This window comes from Coturnix japonica, chromosome 11 (genome assembly GCF_001577835.2).
Source record: "Coturnix japonica isolate 7356 chromosome 11, Coturnix japonica 2.1, whole genome shotgun sequence".
Taxonomy (NCBI): domain Eukaryota; kingdom Metazoa; phylum Chordata; class Aves; order Galliformes; family Phasianidae; genus Coturnix; species Coturnix japonica.
Genome location: NC_029526.1, coordinates 4,403,004 through 4,427,393, shown reverse-complemented (window position 1 = coordinate 4,427,393; position 24,390 = coordinate 4,403,004). Strand labels below are relative to the sequence as shown.

Below are 24,390 nucleotides of genomic sequence, written 5' to 3'. Positions count from 1 at the left end.
CATCAGTGACAGATCACTGCATTCCCTTCATGAGATATATCATTAGTAGACACCTAGAAAGGCAACTCTCGGTTCCACCTGTTGTGACTCTAAGAGAGATCACAGCATATTACACACACACAACATGAGGCCAGACCGGTAGGAAGAACAGGGGACAAACCCAGGTGAACAAAAGGGAACTGCTCGTGTATCCCATTGCCATCACAGCTATGCCGTGTTACCAGGAAGACACAACAGCTACAATGCACAACTGCAGTTTTTAAGAATGTAGCATTGCTTAATTAATCACCCCTGTATGGTAATTATTAATGCTAGCTTCAGATAAGAATCTCCAAAATGTGACCAAGTATTCCACGGAAAATGAGATTGTAACATACGCACATTGATTCAGTAACTGTCAGAAACATTTAACTTGCAAAATTCTGTAAACACCGGAAGAACAAACATTCAGCTACCAGCCAACAAATGTTCATATGAGCAAAGGAAACTCCCTCAGTCACTTCAGATGTTTTGCAAAGCTCATCACAACTCATTTTATGGCATCATTTAGAAAAATCAGCATGCCCTTCAGAGCTCCAGTACATTCATTATTCCTGTGTTTTATACTCAATTCATTACTGGCTTAACTGGTTGAAATGATACTTAACTAAAAGCTCTGAACAAAATACTGTTTAAAAAAAATCTGTACAAAAAAAAGTGGGGGTGGAAATAACAGTTTCTAAATGCTTTAACCTTCTTTTATTTATGGCTCAGTACTGTTCAGGGCTGCTATTAGTATTATGAAGCAACAATGCCTTGCATTTATCGATGTGGAGTTTATTACTACCAGTTTTTCTTATTATTCTCTATGCCACAAATGAGTAAATCACAGCCAGTCAAATCAAGGTTAAATTCAAGAAGATGAATTTTAACAAGATCCTGGAAATAAATAAATAAAAATAAAAATAACCTTCCATCTATGGAAAAGAGTTGCTAATTCATTGAATTTTGTGGGTTCCATGAACTGATAAGCTCTGCAGCTCAGGCAACACTGAAATTAAATTAGGTTTCAGAAATGAATATTTCATCTTTAAGATACTGTTGCTTGGAGACCTGGGAAAGAGAAGGGCGATTTAACACAAAGGCATGGGAGTTAGTTACAAGGGGCATCATTTTCCACCCTGACTGGCTCTAGAACATACCATAAAATGCCCATAACAAAACACTATGTCAGAAACGTAAAAGAATGTATGTTGCATATTTGATCTGAAACACTCTTTTTTGGCCTGCCTGCTTTCAGCTCAAACATTTCCTTTTAACACCATTTAAATAATAAGAGTAATCATAATATATCCAAAATTAAGGCACGATTACAGAAGTTTTTCTATTAGAATAACTCTTCAGTGAAATATCTCCAAGCAGAACTGACCTAACCTTTCCTGTTCTTACCATTCCTTTCAGTAGTGATTTTAGACAACTCCCACTATTGCCAGACCTCTCATTCAAGCACGCTGGCATTTCTATGCATTCACTATCCAAAGATTACCATCTTTCAAACACCGTTTTCCTGAGTTGCATTACATTTAAAGAACAAGAGTACAAGTTCATGGCCTGTAAGCATGCCAAGAACAGAACAAAAACATTCTGATGAACTAGAGATAAAAACAAAAAGCCAAAGCAAAGAAATAAACAAACAAACCCAAACATTTTTCTCATATTTTCCAGTACCCTGGAAAACAAACATACAGAGTATCCCACATATGTTGCAAGCATTAAAGTTGGTTTTCCCAATAAGTGGCCATTACAATGCTGCTGTGATTTTATTTCCAGTTTGTATGGCACAACAGCTCAGTTTAAGCAGAAAAAGGAAATAGGAGAAATATGCTTTCCTGCAAATAATTTGTGCCCTCCATATAACTTTGGGGATAAGCACCTTTAAAAAAAAGAAAAAGAAAGAAAGAAAGAAAAAAAAAAAAGAAAAAGAAAAGAAAAAGAGAAAAAAAAGAAAAGACTAAAAGAATTAGTGTTCTCAGCTGCACATCTGAGCACTGGGGTAGAAGGTGGATAAGCTATCTGTTCACAAAGTGAGTGTCATCTTACGGGCTGCGTTTGATTATAGAATCAATCTTAGCTATCTAACTATATCATTTAAGAACGAAATTGAAGAAGGGAGGGGGCAAGAGGGAAAGACAAGCACTTCTAAATATAGAGTAGCGTGCTTCAGGAGTCTTATGGAGATGGAACTGAATGCCTGCATTGATGGCAGTATGTTGTTACCATATTGCAAATGTTGTGTGATCAGTTCACTACATAAGACAATCTCTTAGAATATATGACAAACAGTAATTTTTCCTGGCAGAAGGCAACTTAATTTTTGCAAAATAAGGATTTAGCTGAAGAGAATTCAGGGACCAATACTGATGTGTGTATTTGCATGTACATTAGAAATCTTGTAGTATTTTTTTTCTTCTGAATAGCTGCACTGAAGTTCCTCAGGGAATACAGCCATTTTCCCAGTCTGCTATTTTCTCTCCACACCAGACTCCAATTTAAGTTCACCCAGAATGAGTTCTAACTCCTGCACAGATACTGTTCCTTGCTATAATTTTTTTCCTCATTTCCTCATCTTCAACACTGGGCATCCCACTTCCTGTATCTTTCAGGCAGGCAGAATTTAAAGTTCTTGAAAGGCAGCAATAACTATTAGTAAAAGGCTAAAGACAATATTAGGAGTCGCCAGTAACACTTCATGCAACACCAAATCAACTGCAAAGATGAGATTTTGAAAAAATAGCCATTATGTCTCATAATTCCCTTATCTGCTGCCCTTCTGACACAGAGGATATTTATCTAAATTCAGTATTTAAATAAAAGTGGGAACCACACAGTATGTTTATAAACCAAGCTGAAATAAACACTAATATACAATACTTAAATGTCTGAATTAAGAACACATGCAGTTCATTTGATTTCCTGCTAGCTGCAGACATAGATGTACCCAAAAGAAACTTCCAGTTTAGTCCTATTTTTGACTTAATTTGTATATTCACAGCACTTAGTATGGATATGTGTATGCGCATTTTTACTTATACCCTAAATCCGCACAGCTGATATACAAATATCCTAATAACTCTCCAGTTCTTGAAAAACATTGCTTCTAACACAGTATTGACTCAATCCATTCTGTAGGTGTTATCTCAAAACATTAAACTATTGTGATATGCCAACAAAAGCAACTGAAGACACAATTCCAGCATTAGACAGACTGTATTGGAACCAGCTGTCTCAGGGAGCCCAGATGGGATCTGTCAGTGCTTCATTCTTATTCTTTTTCTTGTGCTGAAAACTGCTAGGCAACTCCAGGCAAGAGTGACCTAACATAACTCTACCCAGCCTTAGCTATAATTAAGCCATTAAATCAAAATAGTACTTTACACTTTTATCAGTTTCAAATAGCAAATAAACACACGTTTTTAATAATGATCTACTATTTACAGCAAAAAATAAATCCTGTGGCAATTCTATTTAGCTTTTCTTCTTTCACCTTCAGATATTGTTTTTCCCACTTATCAGAACAGAATTTTATCATAAATAGGAACCTAGGAAGGAAAGTCTATTTATTAGGGCTGCTGGCTTTCATCTCATTGCCATGAACCACTGAAGCCACTAGAAATTTGCTGTAAGTAGTCAGAGTATTCAGCTTTGCTTTGATATCATCCTTGGGGATGTGCAGTAGTGTAATAGGCTGCAATTCTCTTTCTTCTGATATGTCTTTATAATAGGAGATTTGACAGCGTAACTATTTCACAGTATATTTTTACTGCCATACTATTCTTATTTATTCTTACTTCTAGCAGTCTGTGAATGACAGTGTTCACACTATTATGTCCATAGTAACTCCAGCTCATAGACAGAGTGGTTACACAGTTGTTCCTGATTTAGCCAAGTAACCTAGAATTACTGTGTCTATCTAGTTTCTATCTTTTACCTTTAAATCTACTGGACTACATGTTCCAACTCAAGCCCACTAAATTTCTAGGCCTAACAGCAAAAACCATGGACTGTTAGAATCAATAGCAAAACTCTCATTCAGCCAGATAGGTTCAGATGAATTTCTAGAACCACTATTGCATATAAATTATATACTTACACAGCTTAATAAAAGGATAGTTCAAATTCAGTTCTGCACTGTAGCTCTTTACCTACATGACTGGTTGGAGCAAGTCCAGAGGAAGGCGCAAGAATGCTCAGTGGGATAGATCACCTCTCACAAAAAGAGAGGCTGAGAGTACTGGGGCTGTTCAGCAGGGAGAAGACCCTAGAAGACCATACAGGGGCCTTACAGTACATGAAGAGGACCAGAAAGAAAGCTAAGGAAGGACTCCCTTATCAACAAGGGTAGCAATAGGATGAGGAGCAGTGGGTTTGAACTAAACGGTGTATATTTAAGTTCTCCACTCAGAGTGCATTGGAACTGTTTCCTCAGATAAGCTGTGGATGTTCCATCCCTGGAGGCGTTCAAATCTATGTTGGATGGGGCTTTGTGCAACATCACCTAGAGGCAGGTGTTTCTTGCCATGGCAGGGGGACTGGAACTGGGTGATCTTTGAGGTCCTTTTCCAACCCAAGCCATTCTACCTTTCTCAGATACATAAAACGTATGCAAACAGGAAAACAGCAGCTTAATCTGCAGAACTACAAGCAAAAGCATAAGGAGGTTAACATACTAATGCTACAACTGCCTTTACAGCTAGAGGAGATGAACAGCATTACAACTAGAACCTATTATTAGAGGTAAATATTATTCTTTATGTTCCTGATACTGTTTCAAGGATCCTCTTCCAGAAACGCATCAATTTCAATGCATTGTACGATAAACTAGCAAAAAGATTCCAGAACTATGAAGTAAATATTCTTCCCATCCACACAATTTCCTGGATATCCTTAAAGCTCCTCATTGCTCTACGAAGGCTAAATAACATTCAAGTTCAGAAAATCTAGATTCATTTCTATAATCTGAAATAGCTTTCTTTAGCATACAGAAGACTTAAATACAGAGGGTTTTCTCTCACTCTGTTTTTCTATACAAAACTTTGTTATGGATATTTTCTCCTTTCCACCCTCATCCCCTTGACAGAAGCTGGTATTGAGATGCATGTTTTGTGCAAATATCTCAGTTTCTGTCAAAACCCCAGTTTTTACTGTTGAACAGACATACTGAAAGAGGGAGAAGAGAGAAAAATAACTTCCTAGAAGAGCTTAGCTTGTTTAGAAATAAAACCTGTACACTGGTCATATTAATGTCTAGTAAAAAAAAGATCCAGTTTAAGTTATGCACCAATGTACTCTCAAATATTTGTAGAAATATTTCATTTTCAAAGTGTAAAAATATTGCAGATCAAGTACTGAAATCAGCACAGCTTCCATCTGCTTTTGCTTACAGGATTACAGTTTCACATTGCCTAGAAATTTCTCTCAATTATGCCTAAATGAATTTTGTCATTAAAAAAAAAAAAAGTGTCCTACATTGAGAAATAGAGTAAGATCGTTAAGACTGATTTGGCAACAGCTAATATTTCTGGCTGTTGCCCAGCAAAATACTTCCTTGAATCACTTCCTAGCTTTGTTAAGCATCTATCTGAATATATAATTTGATTATGAACCAACTGGTGAATAAAATGGTAAAATGTTGTTTTCTCATCTCAACACTTGTTTCGTAACTTTCCACAGAGATAAAAGTCTCCAGCATTTACTCCATCCTGTTTCTAGAGCTAAAAACTAGTAAAGAAGCCTATCCCATTTTCTACCTCTCCAAGTTCTGGAAACATATAATTGATTCTTTACCACAAGTCAGGAGTATTTAAGAACAAAATAGGCTAAAGAAGAGTTTGGGTCTGACTCCTAAGGCTTATTTTACCAAAGCACTTCTGTTCCTTATGATCACTTTTGACAAAAATGGACCAATGGAAGGTTCTTTATGAACATGGACACACAGATTCATATCCCTCCCCTTTCCAGGGAGGGCTGCTATGGGGTCTTCAGTTCATGCTAACCAGTCACCTGATATTACAAATACTCCTGCACCACACTGCACAGCTAAACCACACAAAACACATCCCTACTTCACCAAACACCTATTAGATCACTGATGTTGGAAAATACACCGGGGAGCTGAACTAACCACTAAGTTGGGAACCCTGCCATGTCTGGGAACAATGCAGCATCATGATCATCTTCTCCAAAAAAGGCATTAATACTATAAGCTATACTGTTGAGATCACTACTGTAATTACTGCATTTCCTCCAAACCCCTCTCAGTCCTTAAAAAGAATCCACCATTTTCGGTGACAGAGAACTGCCTGTTGCTGGCTTGATAGATGTTCTTGGAACGGAATTCTGTCTCATACCCCAGTAAATCTCTGAGACTGAAATGAATTCATAGAAAAACCTAATGTGACATAATGCAGCATGACTGATGAAATGCAGTATGCTGCAGTACTACCCTATATCTAGTCCTCTGGAAACAGCTCTGAAATTAATCTCCCTATGCTGGAGGAGGAGGAGAAAAAAATAAATACACTTGCTTCTCTTTTCATCTTCTTAGTAAATTGCATAAATAACTACAAGGACCCCAAAGTGGTGAACTGTTACATAAAATGAAGCTGAAGCAGAATATGCTGCCAGTGCAGACAGAAAAATTGTTTTTGTTTGTTTTGGTTTATTTATTTATTTTCAGAAACAGGACAAATCTGCAGCACAAGGACTGTGCCTCATGTTTTGAGACCATTTAGATTTTGAGTGAGGGACAGGGTCACCTTAATTTTTAAAGGGACAGAGAACATTCCTAGATGAAAAATACTTACCCTGAATAAATCAGGCAAAGAAAAAGCACTTTTGAAGATTGAATTGATTTCTTCTTAGACTTGTCAACATGTGTATACTTTTCTAGTCTCCACGACTAGGACAGTAGAAAGCAATCAACTCTGCTTCACTTCTCTGTACAGTTATTTTCACTTTTAGATTCCAAGTGAAATAATACACTACCTGCAAATAATACTAATTAATCTGATCTGCTATGAAAAGTTCCTACTTTTAAAAATAAAAAAAAATAATTCTATTGATTGCAAGACTAATGCCTTTTCTACCAGTTTCTAGAATATGCCCAAATTTGACCACATGCATTTCATGAGGGCTTTGTGTTTGTTGTTTTTAACAGTATGATTAAGTTAACATTAAATAACAAAGAAATATGTCATTGCCCTTTTTTCATATCAGCTGAAGGTAAAGGAGAAACAAGAGACAAATTACTACCACAAAAAAGAGAAAGAGGGAGGACCTCCAGGTATTTATATTTTGGATTTTATGGAAGGGAAAAAATTGAGGACAGTTATCATAATTCATGCATATTTCTGGACTAATTAATACATGATTAGGTAGTTATTAAGGTTGATTTGACATAGCTGATTTAAAGCTTGAAAAACAGAGGACACCTTGTGACGTGATCTCTGCAGCAGTAGTGAAAAATATTTATAGGAATCTTATCATTTAAAAAGAGTTCCCTTTGATCTAACAAGTAAACTCTTCATAAATAGCAAGTTGACAAACTTCAGTGTCTGTGGAGCATCAACAGGTACAAAGTACTAAACTTGATTTTTGCTCTATAAAATACTTCTTGCAATCTTCTAGGTGATGATTCTTTAGTCCTACCTTCCATCACTTCAGCTCTTCTTTCATCCCCTAACAGAGCAAGGCCAATAGATTTACTTGCTTTGCAGGATCCATATTTTTAAGATAAAAGTTTCCTTCACATGACTTCAGAGTTCTTTGAATAAAGGCTATGTTAAGTCCAACAAAAGCAAAGACCCAGTTTAGTTCTCTGTAATGGGATGCAGCATTAAAATTCATATATATTTGAAAAATAATAAAATAATTCATCTAACTTTAAGTCAAACATTACTAAGGACTTTGCATCTCTAAAAGGAAGCTGATATCTGTTTTGAGAGGCAGACAGAATATTTGCTTCCAAGTATAACTGGGCTGGAAGGATTGAAATAACAACAAACAGGGAAACATGGACCATTTTCTAATAGAATATTTTCCACAGGTTTAGTCTTTCCACCTTTCAAGATAAACCTCTCGACTTTGCTTTGACATTAATTTCTGATAAATGCCTCAGGTTTACCTTGGCATTTAACAAAGCAGCAGGAGACCATTATCCTGTGACAACGTTCTATTCCACAGATACTATCTCTTAATTGGAGAAAATTTCTCTTCATCTGAAAATATTTGGCAAGGTTTCCCATAAAAGCTATACTATATCTAAGTTGTAAGCTTTAATAAGATAGGGAATAAAATACCCAGAGCAGATGTAAATCAAATCTTTCCTATCAAGTTGCAGAAAACAAGCCCATTGTTGCAGACACCATTGTGAACCCCAGCATTTAATTATTTATACAAAGTACTTGTGTGATAGGATATTCAGAAGGATGGTCAGTACTATAGATAATGCAGATCATTTGTTTGTAAAGCAAAGCAAACAGACACTAATGTCATTGTTGTCAGAATTGCAAAAAATTGTTTTAATTGCTTTCATACAAACATAACATCAGTAGCCTTCCTGTCATAAACAGAAGGAGAGACAACAGGAGGCCAGAGGGAGGTGGAATAAATCTAAAGCAGCTGACTTAGATTTGCAGGAGATTAATACACTAGCTCCCAGGTTCTGTCATTAATCTGCTTTGCTTCTCCTTGGTTCTCAGCTAAGAACTTCATATTTTTATCACTTCACTTCTGCTAGACACAAGAAAGCCAATGTCAATTGCCCTGTCAATCTGTTTAACTTCACAGCCAGAACTGGCATGGCTGCCTGTACAATACAGCTGTACAGTGTGGGACAGCTCCAAGCTTTAAAACTTAGACCACATTTTTTGATTCCACTTCTACATCTACCACCTCAAATGACTGTTCTGTGCAACAGTAGTCAATATAGTATCTTTTACAACATTAGTATTTTGTTCAGTTCAACCTAATACTTCTTTGCCTCAGTTCTATATCTTGGAATAACCTCACAATTACCTAGCATACATGGTCTTTCACCATTACAGCCTTCTGTGCAACTGGAGTCGCTTACCTAGCGAGCATATGACTTTCAAGTCCTATTTAGTTATTGCTACTTCAGTAGAAATAAAAGAAATAGAAATAGTAGATCCATTTTTCCTACTAATCCCAATCTTTTACAGGTTAACTAACTGTTTCAAGTGGTAGCTTATCAAACACTCAGCTGAAGTCCAGAAAATTACATCTACTGCCTCTCTACTGTCTAGATTATCACATATCTTCAAGAGTGGTTTCTCTAACATTTCATTTAGGGAATGTGATTTTATCTCTGCTTATATGGAAAGCAAGAGTTTACATCTGTGTTATTTCCTTCCATGCTAAAAAAAAACAACATACTTCAAAACATGTTGATGACAATTAAGCATCTGCTCATCTACAATTCAAATACATCAGGTTCTAAGCTGTGTTTTGATAAAAACATATATATATATAAAAAATTAAATTTTACCCCACATTTCAAGAATTAAGGGTAAATTTCAGCTCCAGCAGTGGAGTTGGGGAAACACATCCCACAGCAGCAGATTTAATTATTGGAACAGAAGAAGTTTTAATCTTATTTTCTTTCATAATGTAGATTTAAAAATCACTTAAATGAATGGATTTAAGTTGACAAGAGGTGCAAAGAAAGGCTGAGAATGTGTGTATAAGTTCCAAGGACAAACTGTCCTTGGGATAAATACAACATTGTGATGTAAAGGGATGAGTCTGATGATGCTTTTTGCTCATACTGTGCACCATGTTTCACCAACTATCTGTATTACATCTACATAGACCCAGCTTCTGGTTCCCCAGACTGGCCCCATTTGTTGGGACTAGATGAATCAGTGGGAAAAAACGCCTCCATTCTCTTCTACTACAGCAACAAACCCCCTGCCCATTCCTTTCTGCCATCAACTACAACTCCCACTGAGAATGATAACAAGGAATGTGAGGCACAACAAAAGCTACACAGCTGTGTGTGCACACAACCGCTCCCTTCTTATTTTGTTATGGAAAGCAATTTGAAACTTGGCCTCACATGTAAAAGCAGTGACACTGATAGTGTAATAGGTTATTCTGTATCTTCTCATATCAGGGACAAGTAAGATACAAATAGAAGTGAATATACACGTTCTGCTGCAACTACTAAGGCCTGTTTCTTCCACAACTAAAGCAAAGAATCCATATGGATTAATGACATTTTTAAATAGAGTGAAACTTCCATGTAGCCAGTCTGATAGCTCAACACATGTATATACTACTTTTCCTAACCCGTTTGCTGTCTTAATTTAAAAAACAAACAAGCAAAAATCTTCTATCTACCTGTCCTCCCATCTCATCCTCTTTCCTCCTCATAAAGATCTTTAAAATACTTGGAGCTGGTTGCTCAGCTTGTATCCTGATTAATTTGACTGTAAAATAGGAAAGGGAAGATGCATACCCTGCTTCCATGTGTTGCTAAGGTCTGTTAGCACTTCTCTCAGTCAGCCACACTTTTACATTAAAGCAGTACAGATATTACTAAATGCAATAAAGTGTACAATACTGTTAGACTGAGAGTGCCATGGACATGGTATTTTGTAATGAATAAATTCTATTCATAGCTACACACTCTCAGAGATACCATTTTTCTCTTTCAGTTACATGCAACCATCTGGTTTAGTTAATGCTCACATTTTCAACAATACAGGGGAAAAAAAGAAAAAAAAAAATCATGCTTCACTTACAGGAATTGGCAAAGATTTTTGAGTGAGATTTTTTGAATTCTCTAACCCCAAAAATACTTCATTCTCAGACACTTTATAAGCATTTAAAATTTGTGAGATACAGCCAGTCCTGAGAGCACAACTACAAAATAAGCACTATAAATCCATGTTGCCACTGTGAGCATATGCAGCACAAACATCTTATCTAGACCTAAGTTTGTCGACTTAGCACATTGTACTTGATGCTGTGTGTCACCTGTCTCTTGTTTGTCTATGGATTAGCACAAAAATGTCATTGCAAACTAAGTGAATAGGGCACAGACTAAGCACCTGCCACTTTTAAAACTCTTTAGAAGACTCTCTTGTTTATTTTGCAAGCACCCAGGGGTGCAGTCAAATAACTGCATTGAAACAAACAATACTGGTGATTATTAAGGAGGCTTTTCACATGAAAATTCACTTCAGGAAAAAAAAATGTTTTGCAGATGTAGAGAAGAAAACTGTATCACTAAGAATGACTCAAAATACTTTGGTGGACCAAAACACCTTTATTTTTCTCTTGGCAATCTGCCAAGTTCAGTGTCGGTTTGAAAAGAATTCTATAGCTGGAGGCTAAAGCAGAAACTGCAATGATTTAAAAGAGAATTGGCTACAGTAAGAATGATAATGCACCATATCGTTAAAATGCAACTGGCATCTTAGCCTTCCTACAGCTCTTGAAAATGTGCTTACTCCTCAACTATTTACCAAGAAAGGAGCAGAAACAATTGAAATCACACAATACAGAGAAAGTGTTTAAAGAACTTAGAAAAGAAGTACACGCAGAATAATTTGCTGGCAGTGCTGTTAAAATAACGATGCATTATACAGGGCTAGATTACAAAGAAAGGCATATGGAAATATGTAAATTAATATAGCACCATATCCATTCATCTCAAACATATAGGCAAGTGAATTAATAATGAAGGTCCACTTACATTTCAGAATTAAAGCTTTACTTGCAGCTCATGGATTAAACATTCAAATATTGTAGACCTGATAATATTCACATTTTAATGCTTGGAGGATCATCAACTATTCTCTAAATTGTTTGAGAAATTAGATTTAGATGCATTTGCATCAAAGCCTTGTATAGTGGTCTTCTCTGGAAGGCTGTTTTGCAAGACAGATTTACAGAAAATAGCTATAGTTTCCACAGTGAAGGAAGTGTACAGAAAGGCCTTCAGCATTTTCAGATAGCAGACTTAGTTATTCAGATGCTGCTTACCCTAACAAGATAATGATATGCAGGCTTGAGTCAGAAAACTGTGCAACTCTTTCTCAGATTCACAGGGAAGAATTTATTTATGACTAGATGCTTAACTTGCAAACTCTGGTAAGATCTCCCTCACAAAATTCAGTCTGACAGATTTCATTTGTTCAGTAGTTGGGTCCAGCTTTACAATTAAAATAGAGCTGCTCCACTCAGCATTTATAAGTGACAGCAGGTGCCATAGCAACATGATTACAAGTTTCCATCAATTTGTAGAGCTGAGTAAATAATTATCAGTGAATAATTAACTAAGCAAAATTAGCCTCTTTTTCTGCTTCCAGCATGTCCACAAGCAGATTGTATTTTCTCAAATGTATTCCTTATTTAAACCACATGGAAGCACTCCAGACCCCACAGAACCAGATCTTCAACAGGCTCTAACTTATAAAATAGATTACCACCTAAAAAAGACATGCAGGACTTCCCATAGGAAGTGGAAAAAAGGCAGGACTTGGGTGAGGGAAGCATTAGGATTTAAACATTTAAAATTTCAGCATTTTCTTTCATTCATCAATATGCTGTGAGTGTGTGCATAAACTCCCCAACACCCATCATTTCACAGAATCACAAAGAATGGCCCAGGTTGGAATGGACCTCAAGGATCATTAATCTCCAAATTGCCACTGCCACCACTACACTCCTCTGGACCCTCTCCAACAGCTCTCTGTCTTTCCTGCATTGAGGGCTCCAGATCAAGCCTCACAAGAGCAGAGCAGAGAGAAATAATCACCTCCCCACCCCTGCTGGCCACCTCTCTTCTGCTGTAGCCCAAATACCATTTGGTTTCTGAGCTGCAAGAACATGATGCTGGCTCATGCAAAGTTTTCCATCCATCAGGACCCCCAGGTTCTTCTCTGCAGGGCTACACTCAAGGAGTTTTCCTTCCAGTCCGTACATAGGCCTGGGATTCCTCCAACCCAAATGCAAAGACCTTGCTCTTTGCTGCGTTGAACATCATTAGACTCACCTGGGCCCTCCTTTTAAGTCTTTTGAGGTACCTGTGAATGCCATCCTTTCCTTCTACTGTGTCAGCCACCTCACTCAGCTTGGTGCCATCAGCAAACTTGCTGCGGATGCACTCGATTTTGTCATAATGTCACTGATAAAGATTTAAAGAGCACCAGTCCCAAGACAGACCCCTGGGGGACACTGCTCATTACCAGCCTCCACCTGGACACAGAAAAATTAATCATCACCCTCTGTCTGTGGCCTTTCAACCAATCCCTTATCCACCAGGTGGTCCACCTGTCAAATCCACATCCCTCCAGTTTAGAGATAAGGATGTGGTGGAGGGCAATGTCAAAGATCTTGCTCAAGTCCAGGTAAAACACCATCAGTCACCAGAGGTAATGTCTTTGAAGACTCGAATTTGTGCAATGGAAACAGTTTGGTTGGCCCACCCATCATAAGAAAAAAAAAAAAAAAACTCCTCAAAAAGTGCAGGAGGGTAGGATACAAAACTTAACCAAGATGCTAGAGACTTTATTTGCATCAAAAAAGAATGCAAAGGAGAGTTACACAAGCTCCTGGTAAAATAAACTATTTAGAAGACTTAGGAGAAACAACAACAAGTATCCCTGTGGTTGCTTCCAGAGATGGAGGACTCTACATTAATGGAGAATTCTGAACAAGACAGCCAATACTCTACTATGCCTTGAATTTGATCAGGAACAGAATGGACTGATAGACCTAACATAAATCGATTCTGAGGAAATTCAACAGCTGAATAAATCCCTCTTAGACAGTGAAACCGTAGCCTTTGGTGTAAAAAAAGAATCTGCTTTTCCTTGGAACAGAAAATTTGGAATTGGAAGAAAAGGTGAATTAACTCTTAAATAATCACAGGCAAATGCAAAACGATGTGGAACTTTATCAAAGACAAATAGAAGCAGGAAAGGCCAGCTACAAAAAAATGCAAGCTGACTTGCAGAAAGAGTTGCAGTCTGTATTTCAAGAAAACACGAGGCTACATTCACTGACAGTTTCTCTTCTGGACCCAGGGAAAAAAAGGTGGTGTCTGACTTAAAAGCAGAACTAGAAAAAGTACTGGAAGAGAATGTACTCCTAGAAAAAACACAGAACTATCAGAGCTTCAGTCTCTACCAAATACTGTTGAGATGCAGCAGAGAGATTCTTGAAAAACATGAGAAGTTATGCTTACTGAAACTCAAATGAGAAAAACTGCTCTCTGCAGCAGCTGATAATGAAGTTAAACTTAACTATATGACTGAAGAAATTGAAAAAAAAAAATATATCAAAAGAAGAAATAGCAGATGAGCAATAAAATTCATAAACTCTGATCAGGAATGTGCAGCACTTAAACAGATCAATGAAGAACTAGAACAAAAATATTTAGCTGTGTCAGAAAACTGTGACTAAAGACACGGAGTCTAAAACAGCTTGGGATTATGTGAAATGAGAGCTTTCTAATAAAGTGAAAGAATTGGAAGAAGAGACAGCAGAGCACAAACATTGTCTTCATGTAAAAGAAGAGCTTGCTCAGAGCCATCAGAAGCTAAATGAAATGGAACAATTAAAAGAGCAAGAAAAGGTTATGGAAGCAAGATCGGAGACTAAGGATTCAGAGATCCAGGCAGTTCTTCAGCAGCTTAGTGGATGGTGTGAAGAAATAAAAACTCTCACTCAGGAAAGAGATCAACTGAAACAAAAAGAGGAATGTCTCCTAGCCAAGACGAACCAGCTCAAAGACAGCAGAGATTCACTCACTATGCTCATCATTTTGAGGCTGGTTAGATCATAACTTGAGTTGCAAGCTGCCCAGTGGGTTACTTGACACCATGCAAATAAAGCCTAAGTTTGCTAAAAACTGCTGAAAGTAATTCCAGTACCTGTCAGGCCCACCCAAGTAAACATTTCTTAATACTTCTTGAGACAGCAGCAGCTATTGCCATCTCAAATGGACCTTAAAGCTTTCATTGCCAAAATGCTGCTTTGCACTTCTTTGTAGAAATTTTTTCAACTGTTAACACTAGGAAATAGGGGTGTTCTACACTTCCCACTCAGCTTATCTGATCTGCAGAATCTTATCTGCAGAAATCAACTTCTACAAAGGCAGAAGCAACTTACGCAGATAATCATTCATTTAGCCATATCTGAAGTCTTGACCAGCTCTCCAAAAATCATGCTTTCTTTTTTTGCACTCTAATTCCTTCTGTATCAAACTGTAAACAGCTGCAGGCTTAATTTCACAGATTTCTTATCTGGAACCCAACATCAACCAAATATACATGTATGAAAAATAAAGATGAAGCAGTAAAATATCCATTCTGATTTAATGTTTTTAGCCATGTCTGAAAACAGTGTTTCTGAAACCTTCAGTTAGCTGCTAATGTTACTGAAACACTTCTTTCCACGAAAGTTTTATACTACTTTATACTACTAGTGCTGAACTAACTGCTCCAAGATCAAGTAGGAAAAGCTGTAAATGGTAGCCTTTCTGTTCACCAAATGATAACTCCAGGCTTGATTTCACTACCTATGGACCTATTCCCATCCAGTATAGATAAGTTTCTGCCTTTCCACATATTTAGGCCAGGAGGGAAGACTACAAGTCATTTCACTGACAATATTGTATCTTTATATCATCTGATTTCCATTCAGATTTCCAGCCTATAATCCATCTGATTATGTTTATCTTATCTGACAGGTTAATCTGAGTGAATATTCAACTCCCACTGACTCACTCAAGACAGGACAGCAGCTGCTTGCTAAATAAACCACTGAAAACCAAGGCCACAACAGTCCATTCACCATCTCTTAACAAGGTCTTCTCCAACTCACTACTGCTCCTGCAGTGCACCACAACATTGTTCTATGTCTATATCTGGATCAGAGTCTCCAGATAGGTCTCTTTAACAAATAGCTGTAACTTTCACGCAGTTTTAACATGTGTCACCTGGGCATCTTCTCCTTCAGCCTGCACTTGGAGCTAGCCCCAGGGCACAAACGCACTGTTTGTAATAAAAGCAGTACTAAACTATCTTATATAGCATCTGTTGCCTTACTGCTTCTTTTCCTGGGGACAAATGAATGAAAACATTACTGCGCCTTTTCAGATGTCCTAGCATGCCAAGAACCTGGTGTCAGAGAGATCCAAGCCTTTCTAACAAACAGAAATCAACACAAAAACTTTGGCTCACCGCTGGTACAAAAGTAAAAGCATTCTCCTGTTTACGGTGCAATGATCTGTCTGGCAGCATTCCTACTAAAGAAGCACTCTCCACACAACAGTACAGCAAAACCTTAAGAACTCCAGAGAATGGTCCATTTACTCACTATTACTACTTTTTTTCATAAGGCCACAAATAATGTCAAAGATCTACTGGGCTATGTAGAGTAGAAAAAGGAACCTGTACCCTAAAGAGTTTATTGCAGAAAACACTTTTAAACAATCTCTTAAAGATTCCTCATCAGAAATTATTCAGCATGGTTTTCTGAGAAGCTGAACAAAACAAAAGAAAACAAAACAGTTAGAAGTGTGGTCGTTTAAACACTGATATTTTCATTCTGCATGCTCTACAACAAACATTAAGAATCACTTCAAAACAGAAAAAAGTCCTAGGATACTGTATCATTTTATAGGTCTGTAGGGAACAGGCCTATGATAAATCTAACTGGATATTACCACAGCTCCTCATAAAAAGCCTGAAACCACTATCACCAGAGATACGGATGTACTTTTTATAAATACATCTTAACTATGAACATATTGGCCAGTGTAACATCTGAAATCTAAACGTGTCATTGTAGATTGAGTCATTTTATGTCTTCACTTAGCTGTTAAAAAATAACACACACAAAAAACTCACCAACTACCAACTGTGAAAACTGAAGGGGAGGGGAGGAAATGGATAAGCAGAAACATGCTTAGAATAAGGCAAATAGTATTCAGAAACATAACCTGACCTCTATGTTCACCTCCCTCTGGCAGCAGAAAAAAAAAGCAAACTTAGAATATAAGGAGACTTTCGAGTCTTCAGGCATCTGAAAACACCTGAAAAATGGTTCACATCATCTTGAAGTATTATGCCAACACAGAAAATAGCATATCATCATTATCTACTAAACCCATATTCCATTATGATTTTTAAGTAGATGTCATAAAAGTAGCAGTATTTGCTGGCTGAGGTGCAATCAGGTACATCTGGCTCTGAGACTGACTTTCTGAATACCATTTGACAAGGACCTTAACCTCAGCCTCAGCTTCCCAATTTATTAAGACACATATTTCTCTAGCTCCAAGGAAAAAGGAGATTAGTTCTTAGCATAACTTCCATAGGACATTACCACCAACAAAATGAAGAAAAAAAACACTTTTTTTTTTTTTCAGCTCTTTTCAGAGAATGTCAAGATTGCTTGAAATAATCCAAAAAGGCACTTTTTTCTTATTCACTGAGCATTTTTCAGTAGACAAATGTAGTTTGTAATTTCTACAGGTCTTTGCAGGAAATGTCATAGTTGTCTTTCACATGTTTTTTTCCTCTACCCTTTTGATTTTCAGACTACAGAATAAAGTACTGGCCTCCAAAGAAAAGTGCTTTAATCTTATTAACATCCCAGAAGAAAGACAGGTTTGCGTACACATATATATCCTTAAACACCATAAGAACCTCACAGTGAAGAACACATTTGCTTCATAATCAAGAAATATCAGCATTAAATTCTAAGACAGCTCTTGCCAGTTCACCCATGTACAGAATCTACACCCCAGACCACAGAAAATCATTTCACAGTAGAAGTGAAAACTCAAAATGGCACTATCTGAAAAGGCAGGTTCTCAACCAGAAAGCATCTTTCAGTGCTCTGAATGTCAGGACAGTCTTTATCTGATTGTTTCACACTTCTACTCATCCTACTCTCTACTTGTCCCCTGCTTCCCATCATTACTAACTATCCCCCGGTTAAATAATTATGCATCAAGAACAATCTGCCAAGGCAGCTGAAGCTGTGCAATGAAGGCCTGCCTTTATTGTACACATTTCGTACACACAAAAAAATACCCTGGAAGAGAACATAAAAGAACACATGGTTTTTTATTTATTAATTTTTAAACTCATGATATTATATGCCCTGGTTCAATTAACGCCATGCTTTTGGCTGATCTAGCTCTTCCAGTATTCAGCTCTAAGTACACTGTTTTTAAAAACAAGCCACTAGGTCAAGCTGCAAAAGTCATCTTCACTATTTGCCACGTTTCCTGATGCACTTCTACAATTCCTCCTACAAGTTTGGACATGAAGGCTGAAAGGAAGGCTTGTAAAACACACATATCCTTAGAAAATTAAATGTAACATTAGAGTGTAATGAGGTCACAACTAATGTTCCCATCAGTCTAATTTTCCAGCCATTTATGCTAGAAAAGAGCAAAAAATCAGTCCCACAATTGCACTTAGTACCACTGTATGCTATAGATTTGTAATCTAATAGTTTTTCTGGAAGACGTCACTGTCCACTCAACAACAATTCACTGGATAAAGTGAATACTCTTATTTTACTGAGTGAAATGATGATCAAAATATGCAGAATCATAGATGAATTTAGATGTGATGCCATTACTAAATATTTCTGCCATAAATTCTTAGTTCTTTAAATAACAACAAAGAGTCCGGACCTCTGTTGTGCCAATAGAGTTTAAATCTCCATTAAATTCATAGAACATTCCCAGAATCAACACAACATCAGTTCAAACATTACTGCGGTTCCTAGAAAACCACTGTCAACTCTGTACACAAGTAGCATATGCATTTTCTGGGCTAGGTATCATCAGAGGACTTCATAGATGAGATCAACACACAACCTAAAACATTAAAAAGAACCTGAGAACATTTCAGCAGATGAAGACTCATTCCAATTTCACTTTCTCTTTCAACCTTCCTTACCCCAAGACAAGTATTCTAGATACATATGTAATGCAGAACAGCTAACACAGACAGTGATAGATTGACACAGCACTTATCTAAATGGATACTGAGATTCCAGGATACCCTATTGCACTCCAACTGATAGAAACTTCAGAACCTCTGAGTCAAAAATGACTTCACAAAACCACAACAGTACATCTCACCTTTGCCAATGTTGTATAAGCTAGTTTATAGTACTGAGTCAAGGGCGTATCACCCAGACTTTTCTATTTCAGCTGAAAGAAAATCCACTATCTGATAAGCTAACATGATGAATGCTCCAAGGAACTTCAAAACTAAGTAAACCCAGGAGTTTCCAAACCAAACTGTTAGAAGATTCCTCAAAGATATAACACATTTTGCAAGTACTATAAACTCATGTATACATATACATTTTCCTATTTAGTATACTCTGAAAATCCTGAAAATTTGGAACGTAAAGTCTATAACATGAGAGGAAAAAAAACTACCATACCTGTTCTTAAGAAACACAAATTCAGTGCCATACAAACTGATTTTAAGACAATCTCAAAAAACCCACTACTTAACAACAGCTTTCCAAACATACTCAGAAGCTACACAAAATTGGAATAATCATCTTGTATCTTCTATTCATTTGTCCTCATTCTTCTAGTAATAAAAGAACATAACATTCCATTGTCATAAGTACTGCATAGATATACTGACACTACAAAGCACCTAAACAGCCCAGGAGTTCTGTGTTCTTCATACATACACAAGGAATAGAATCTACTACCACTCTAGTATCTGACAGGAAATAAGGAGTATAAATTGATGTGATTTCTTTTTAAAATTTAATGTCCTGATATAGAAATATTTGAAGATCTCCTAAGCTCCCTACACTCCTCCTTCCTTGGGAGGATTGAATGAAGCACGTACATAATTCCAAGCATCATTTCCACAGTAAAATTCTTTTGACAACAGAAAAAGTCTGTGTGACAAATAGACGAGTCACTCATATTTTACCAACCAGAGATATGTTAAACAGATGGAGGAATATACCAAGTAGAATCCTAACCTCCAGAGATGCATTTTAGACAGTGACTTAATTTTATATTACTTTAAATCACATACTTTTTGAACTTCAATTACAGTGTCTTAAATAGCAGTGAAGAATGAACCACAAAAGATCTGTGGATCTGTAACTACAGCTCTGCACAGATAAGTATTAAAATAAATAATAATATACAAATGGTGGCACCCCACTGTGTTTCCACATCTTGCTGAACCAGCTTATCAAGGGCTATTTTAAACAGTTTTGAGATATGTGATGCTCCTTCACAGACCTGGACTGACAGCAGAAAATAAAAAGCAGCACAACTCTTGGAAGTGACTGTGTCACTATAGCACACACACAGCAAAAAAGCAATAACCACCACAATAAAAAAAAAACAAAAAAACACTACCAACAACACAGTAAACTTCTGACCAGCTACAGCTAAAAAAAAAATACTTGAACAAACAGAAAAATAAAATATATGGAACAGTGACTGCAGAAGTCCACAAGTACTCTTAAGAATACCACACATACCAGAGGACAGATTCATCACATAGCAGGCTCCATCACACACTCTAAAGAGCACTCAATTCACTCTTTATTGCTAAAGCTTCTGCCAAATGTGTCATATCATTAAAGAAATTTATCTAAACTCATGAAGAAATAGGCAAACCTGAAAGTTCTTTGAGAAATACAGACTTACTGATTAGAGGCCATAATTCATATCAGCGAGCAGTGTTGGCATGTAATAGCGTAAAACCAAAAATGAAAAACTGAATTCTGAAGTCGAGAACTTAGAAATATAGTACAGAAGTTTAGAAGAAAGCATATCATCCTTCAGAGCACATTTAAAGTTTTGGATAAGCCCTAAAAACAGAAACTGAAAATACCTAACAGAATTAGGTAAGTTACTGCATACAGTAACTGTTGCACATCAACACTATTTTACAAGTTCTCTTGCAACACAGTTACTACAGGCTCAAGATTTTTTACTTTATGTTCACATTTATTTACTCTTGAGCCACAGGATAGGCATTCTGTACAAGGAATCATTTCCAAATATTATCATCTGTACAAAAGAGGAGGGGTAACGAAGCTTTTAAAGGGAAGGAGGCTCTGCTAAAGGAAAATTTTTTGTATACAGACAATCAAGTCAACTACAAAAAAAAGGGAGCCATACATCACAGCATCCAAAAGCTTATCGACAGCATTCTCTCGCACACTATTTCATGCCAGGAGAGACATATGAGTATTAAATGTTACCTTGTTACTAACTTAGGAAAAAGAAATCCACGGATCTTTGCAATTTAGAGTAAATGTGAGAAATTTGCCTATTTCCTACAAAGGCCTCAGAAAATGACAGTGCATATTAATCTAATCTTAGTTTTAGAAGCCCTATTAGCAACTTCAGGGCCATAAAAACTAATGGAAACATGAGGAAAAACAAACATAATCCTTTCTGTCTACTCATGTTTATGATGAAAGCAAAAAAATCAAGTCCAAACCAATGATCAAATCAAGGTAGTCAGATGGTTAAAAAAATAATAAGTATTAGTTCATCCTCAAGGTGCAACTTACCTCATAACTGTCTACAAAACATTTAACAGAAATACACCAGGAAGTGATAAAACTATCCACATACACTCCAAAAGACAAAAAATTCAAGACTCCAGTAGTTTTAAGACACCACTTTTTTTCCTTCAATGAGCTACTAAAAAAATATTATATAGAGAGATGCATCTTCTTGGGTAACGTGTAACAAACCCACAAATGCTATTCCATATGTAATCAGTGTTACTTTTAGTTAAAGATACGTAATTCCATATAATGAAGAGAAAATAAAATCTAAAAAGGAAATAAGTAATATTAAATTTTAATATTTTACCAGATTATACCATAGAGAAAAATGAAGAAAACTTACCTGTATCTTTACTCCACACATCCACTTCATAAACACTGAAGAGCTAGAAGAACAAAAAATATAGGCTTGATGAAGGGCTTCAGTACTACAACAATTTACACAGATGATGCTCTTCAGCAGGTATAAACATGCTGATGCTGCACTTACAAAGCCCTTATATGGGTCTACATGATAAAACACATCACAGCTTCCACAGAAAATTCACTACCTCTTTAATCTATTGGGAAAAAAAATAAATAAAAAAAAATGTTACCCACATGTGTTTCTAATCAGCTGGAATATTACATCAGTCAGCTCAAGAAGCCTGACAGAAACATTTTCACCTGTATGTTGTAAGGGTAGAACACTTTCAAGAGAGCACAGAATAAAGATTTGATGCAGCTGTGATCAACTCTTCAGCTGGTGGTTCCAGGCAATAATCAATAGAGTTCTAGGACTCTTTGGTGTTTGATTAGAAATAGCACAATTCATACTCTTAAAGTGGTTTAAGATCCCCCTAACCAGCAATTTCCATTTCCAGGTCCCTACTCCAGTAGATCCTTATTTGAGATCAGCCATCAACACTACTCTAGTTTTGTGACAAATTAGCTCTAGCCTGAAGCACGAAAACAGGAAGTCACAGAGTGCACCTCAATGCAAGGTGAATCATGCACTACAAGATGAGTCAACAGCAAAATCACTAACAGTGAACATGAAATTAAATTTCTATTTTCTTCTTAAGATTCAAGTAATATTACCTCAAACTAATTGGGAAACAAAGAATTTAGATCATGGTGAATATTCCTCACAGTATTAACAACTTACACCTCTGCAAAATAAGCTGAGTTCCCAAACTTACACTAGAGAGCATCTAGTGCTGCATTAAAACAAATGTGTTTAAAATAATTTACAAGCTTTTTGACCTCTTAGTGATTGTTTTTGTGTAAGTCTTTATCAATTAAACACTGGTGTTGAGGGCTGTAAAAAAGATTTAACAAAACATGGTTAATCTTTTCTTCTTCTTAAATATATTCAATATACAAAGTGTTGAAAACTGCTCCCTGAAATTAATCTACTCCCCTGCAATCAAATTTTAGGTTACAGTTAACAAATGACTTTTTACTCCTAAGGGGGCATGCAGTCAACACAGTACAGTTGGAAAGAGCTTTGTAGTGAGATAACAAAGGAACAAACAGAGAAGGAAAGCTCACCTGTATCTGAAGATTTAGGTTTACAATGAAAACGTCCAAAAAGGAGGGATCTCCAGAACTAGATCCTTTCTTAATGGCAGTCAGCCCTTAAATGGGGTCTGAGAGGTGGAACAAGGTTCCACCCTCCCAGCTGAATTGCCTTCACCTGTGCTACCTGGGCTGACCCAGTCTTTGTCTCAGGTGATCAATCAGAGGTGCAGGCCGTGACTCAAGGGTTCCCATACAGATGGTAATCAATATTCATAGTTTTCTTCCCTGTCCTGTGCAACTACTATCAGAAATCCATAAAACCAAAGAAAGAAGAGGATGCTTACTTAGAAAAGTGTACTTAATGTACTTGGATGCTTAATTTCTTGCTTGTAACTGTAGTGACCCCTCCCTCCATGATAGTTCAGTAGCTTCCCTAACACAGGACAAACATTTCCGGAACTTTCTGACAGGAAGTTGAGTGCATGCATGTAGCTGATGTAGTTTGCTGCAGTCATGGCTGCTGTCCCTTCTCCCTCAGGATGTGGTGTATATTCTCCTCAGGGCCCAGAGAAAACCCCTTCATATTTTTTGCAAATAAACAGTTTGACTGAGGGAAGCCTTAAATATTTCTGGAAAAGGGGAATTCTGAGCTTCTCAGGGCATCCTGTTCTTGTTATCCCTTTTCTTCATCCCTTGCATCCACTTTGCACATTGGTACAGAAAATAGGCAAAGGAAGAAATATTACTTGCAGACAGTGACTAGCTGAAGATATAGGCAGTGTAGCCACCCGTGTGGTCAAGCTGGTTTTGCCACCCTGGCTCAGACACGCCAGGCAGTGGCCCAGCCCTATGGGACCAGTCACACTGCAGCTGTGCCTCAGGGATGTTTCCCGCCCTGCAGTCCCCAAGCAGGACAAGGCCAAGGCAGTGGGAAAGCTGAGGGGTTGCTCCCCATGCTCACCAACACACACTTCTTGGAGACCCCCCTCCTCACACTATGAAACATCAGAAAATAACATAAAATCACATCAGGCACAAAGCCAAACCTGTGAAGAAGACTGCCATTTTGCCTCAGTGCAGGCTGCATGCACGGTGTGGCACACATGGTCAAATGTTGGTGTGCCGGAGCATTGCTCTGGAAAACTATATGTAACATTGCTCATCCTGGTTACTCACTGAATTTATCTTCTTTCAAGTCAGCCAGGCAGAACAGTGAGCTGAGATTTATCAAGTTAGCTATTGTAGCTGGACACTTTCCATTCTCTCCATTAAGTCCAT

At 37.2% G+C, this 24,390-nt stretch overlaps 1 long non-coding RNA gene across 1 annotated transcript in view; it reads right to left on the bottom strand.

Moving 5' to 3' along the window:
• Positions 1 to 22,001, bottom strand: part of LOC107319029 — a 468,329-nt gene extending 446,328 nt beyond the window's left edge. Inside the window, exon 1 of the long non-coding RNA XR_001557621.1 lies at positions 21,953 to 22,001. This is a non-coding gene — a long non-coding RNA (uncharacterized LOC107319029). The remainder of the gene's footprint in view (positions 1 to 21,952) is intronic.
• Between the last annotated feature and the right edge of the window lie 2,389 nt (positions 22,002 to 24,390).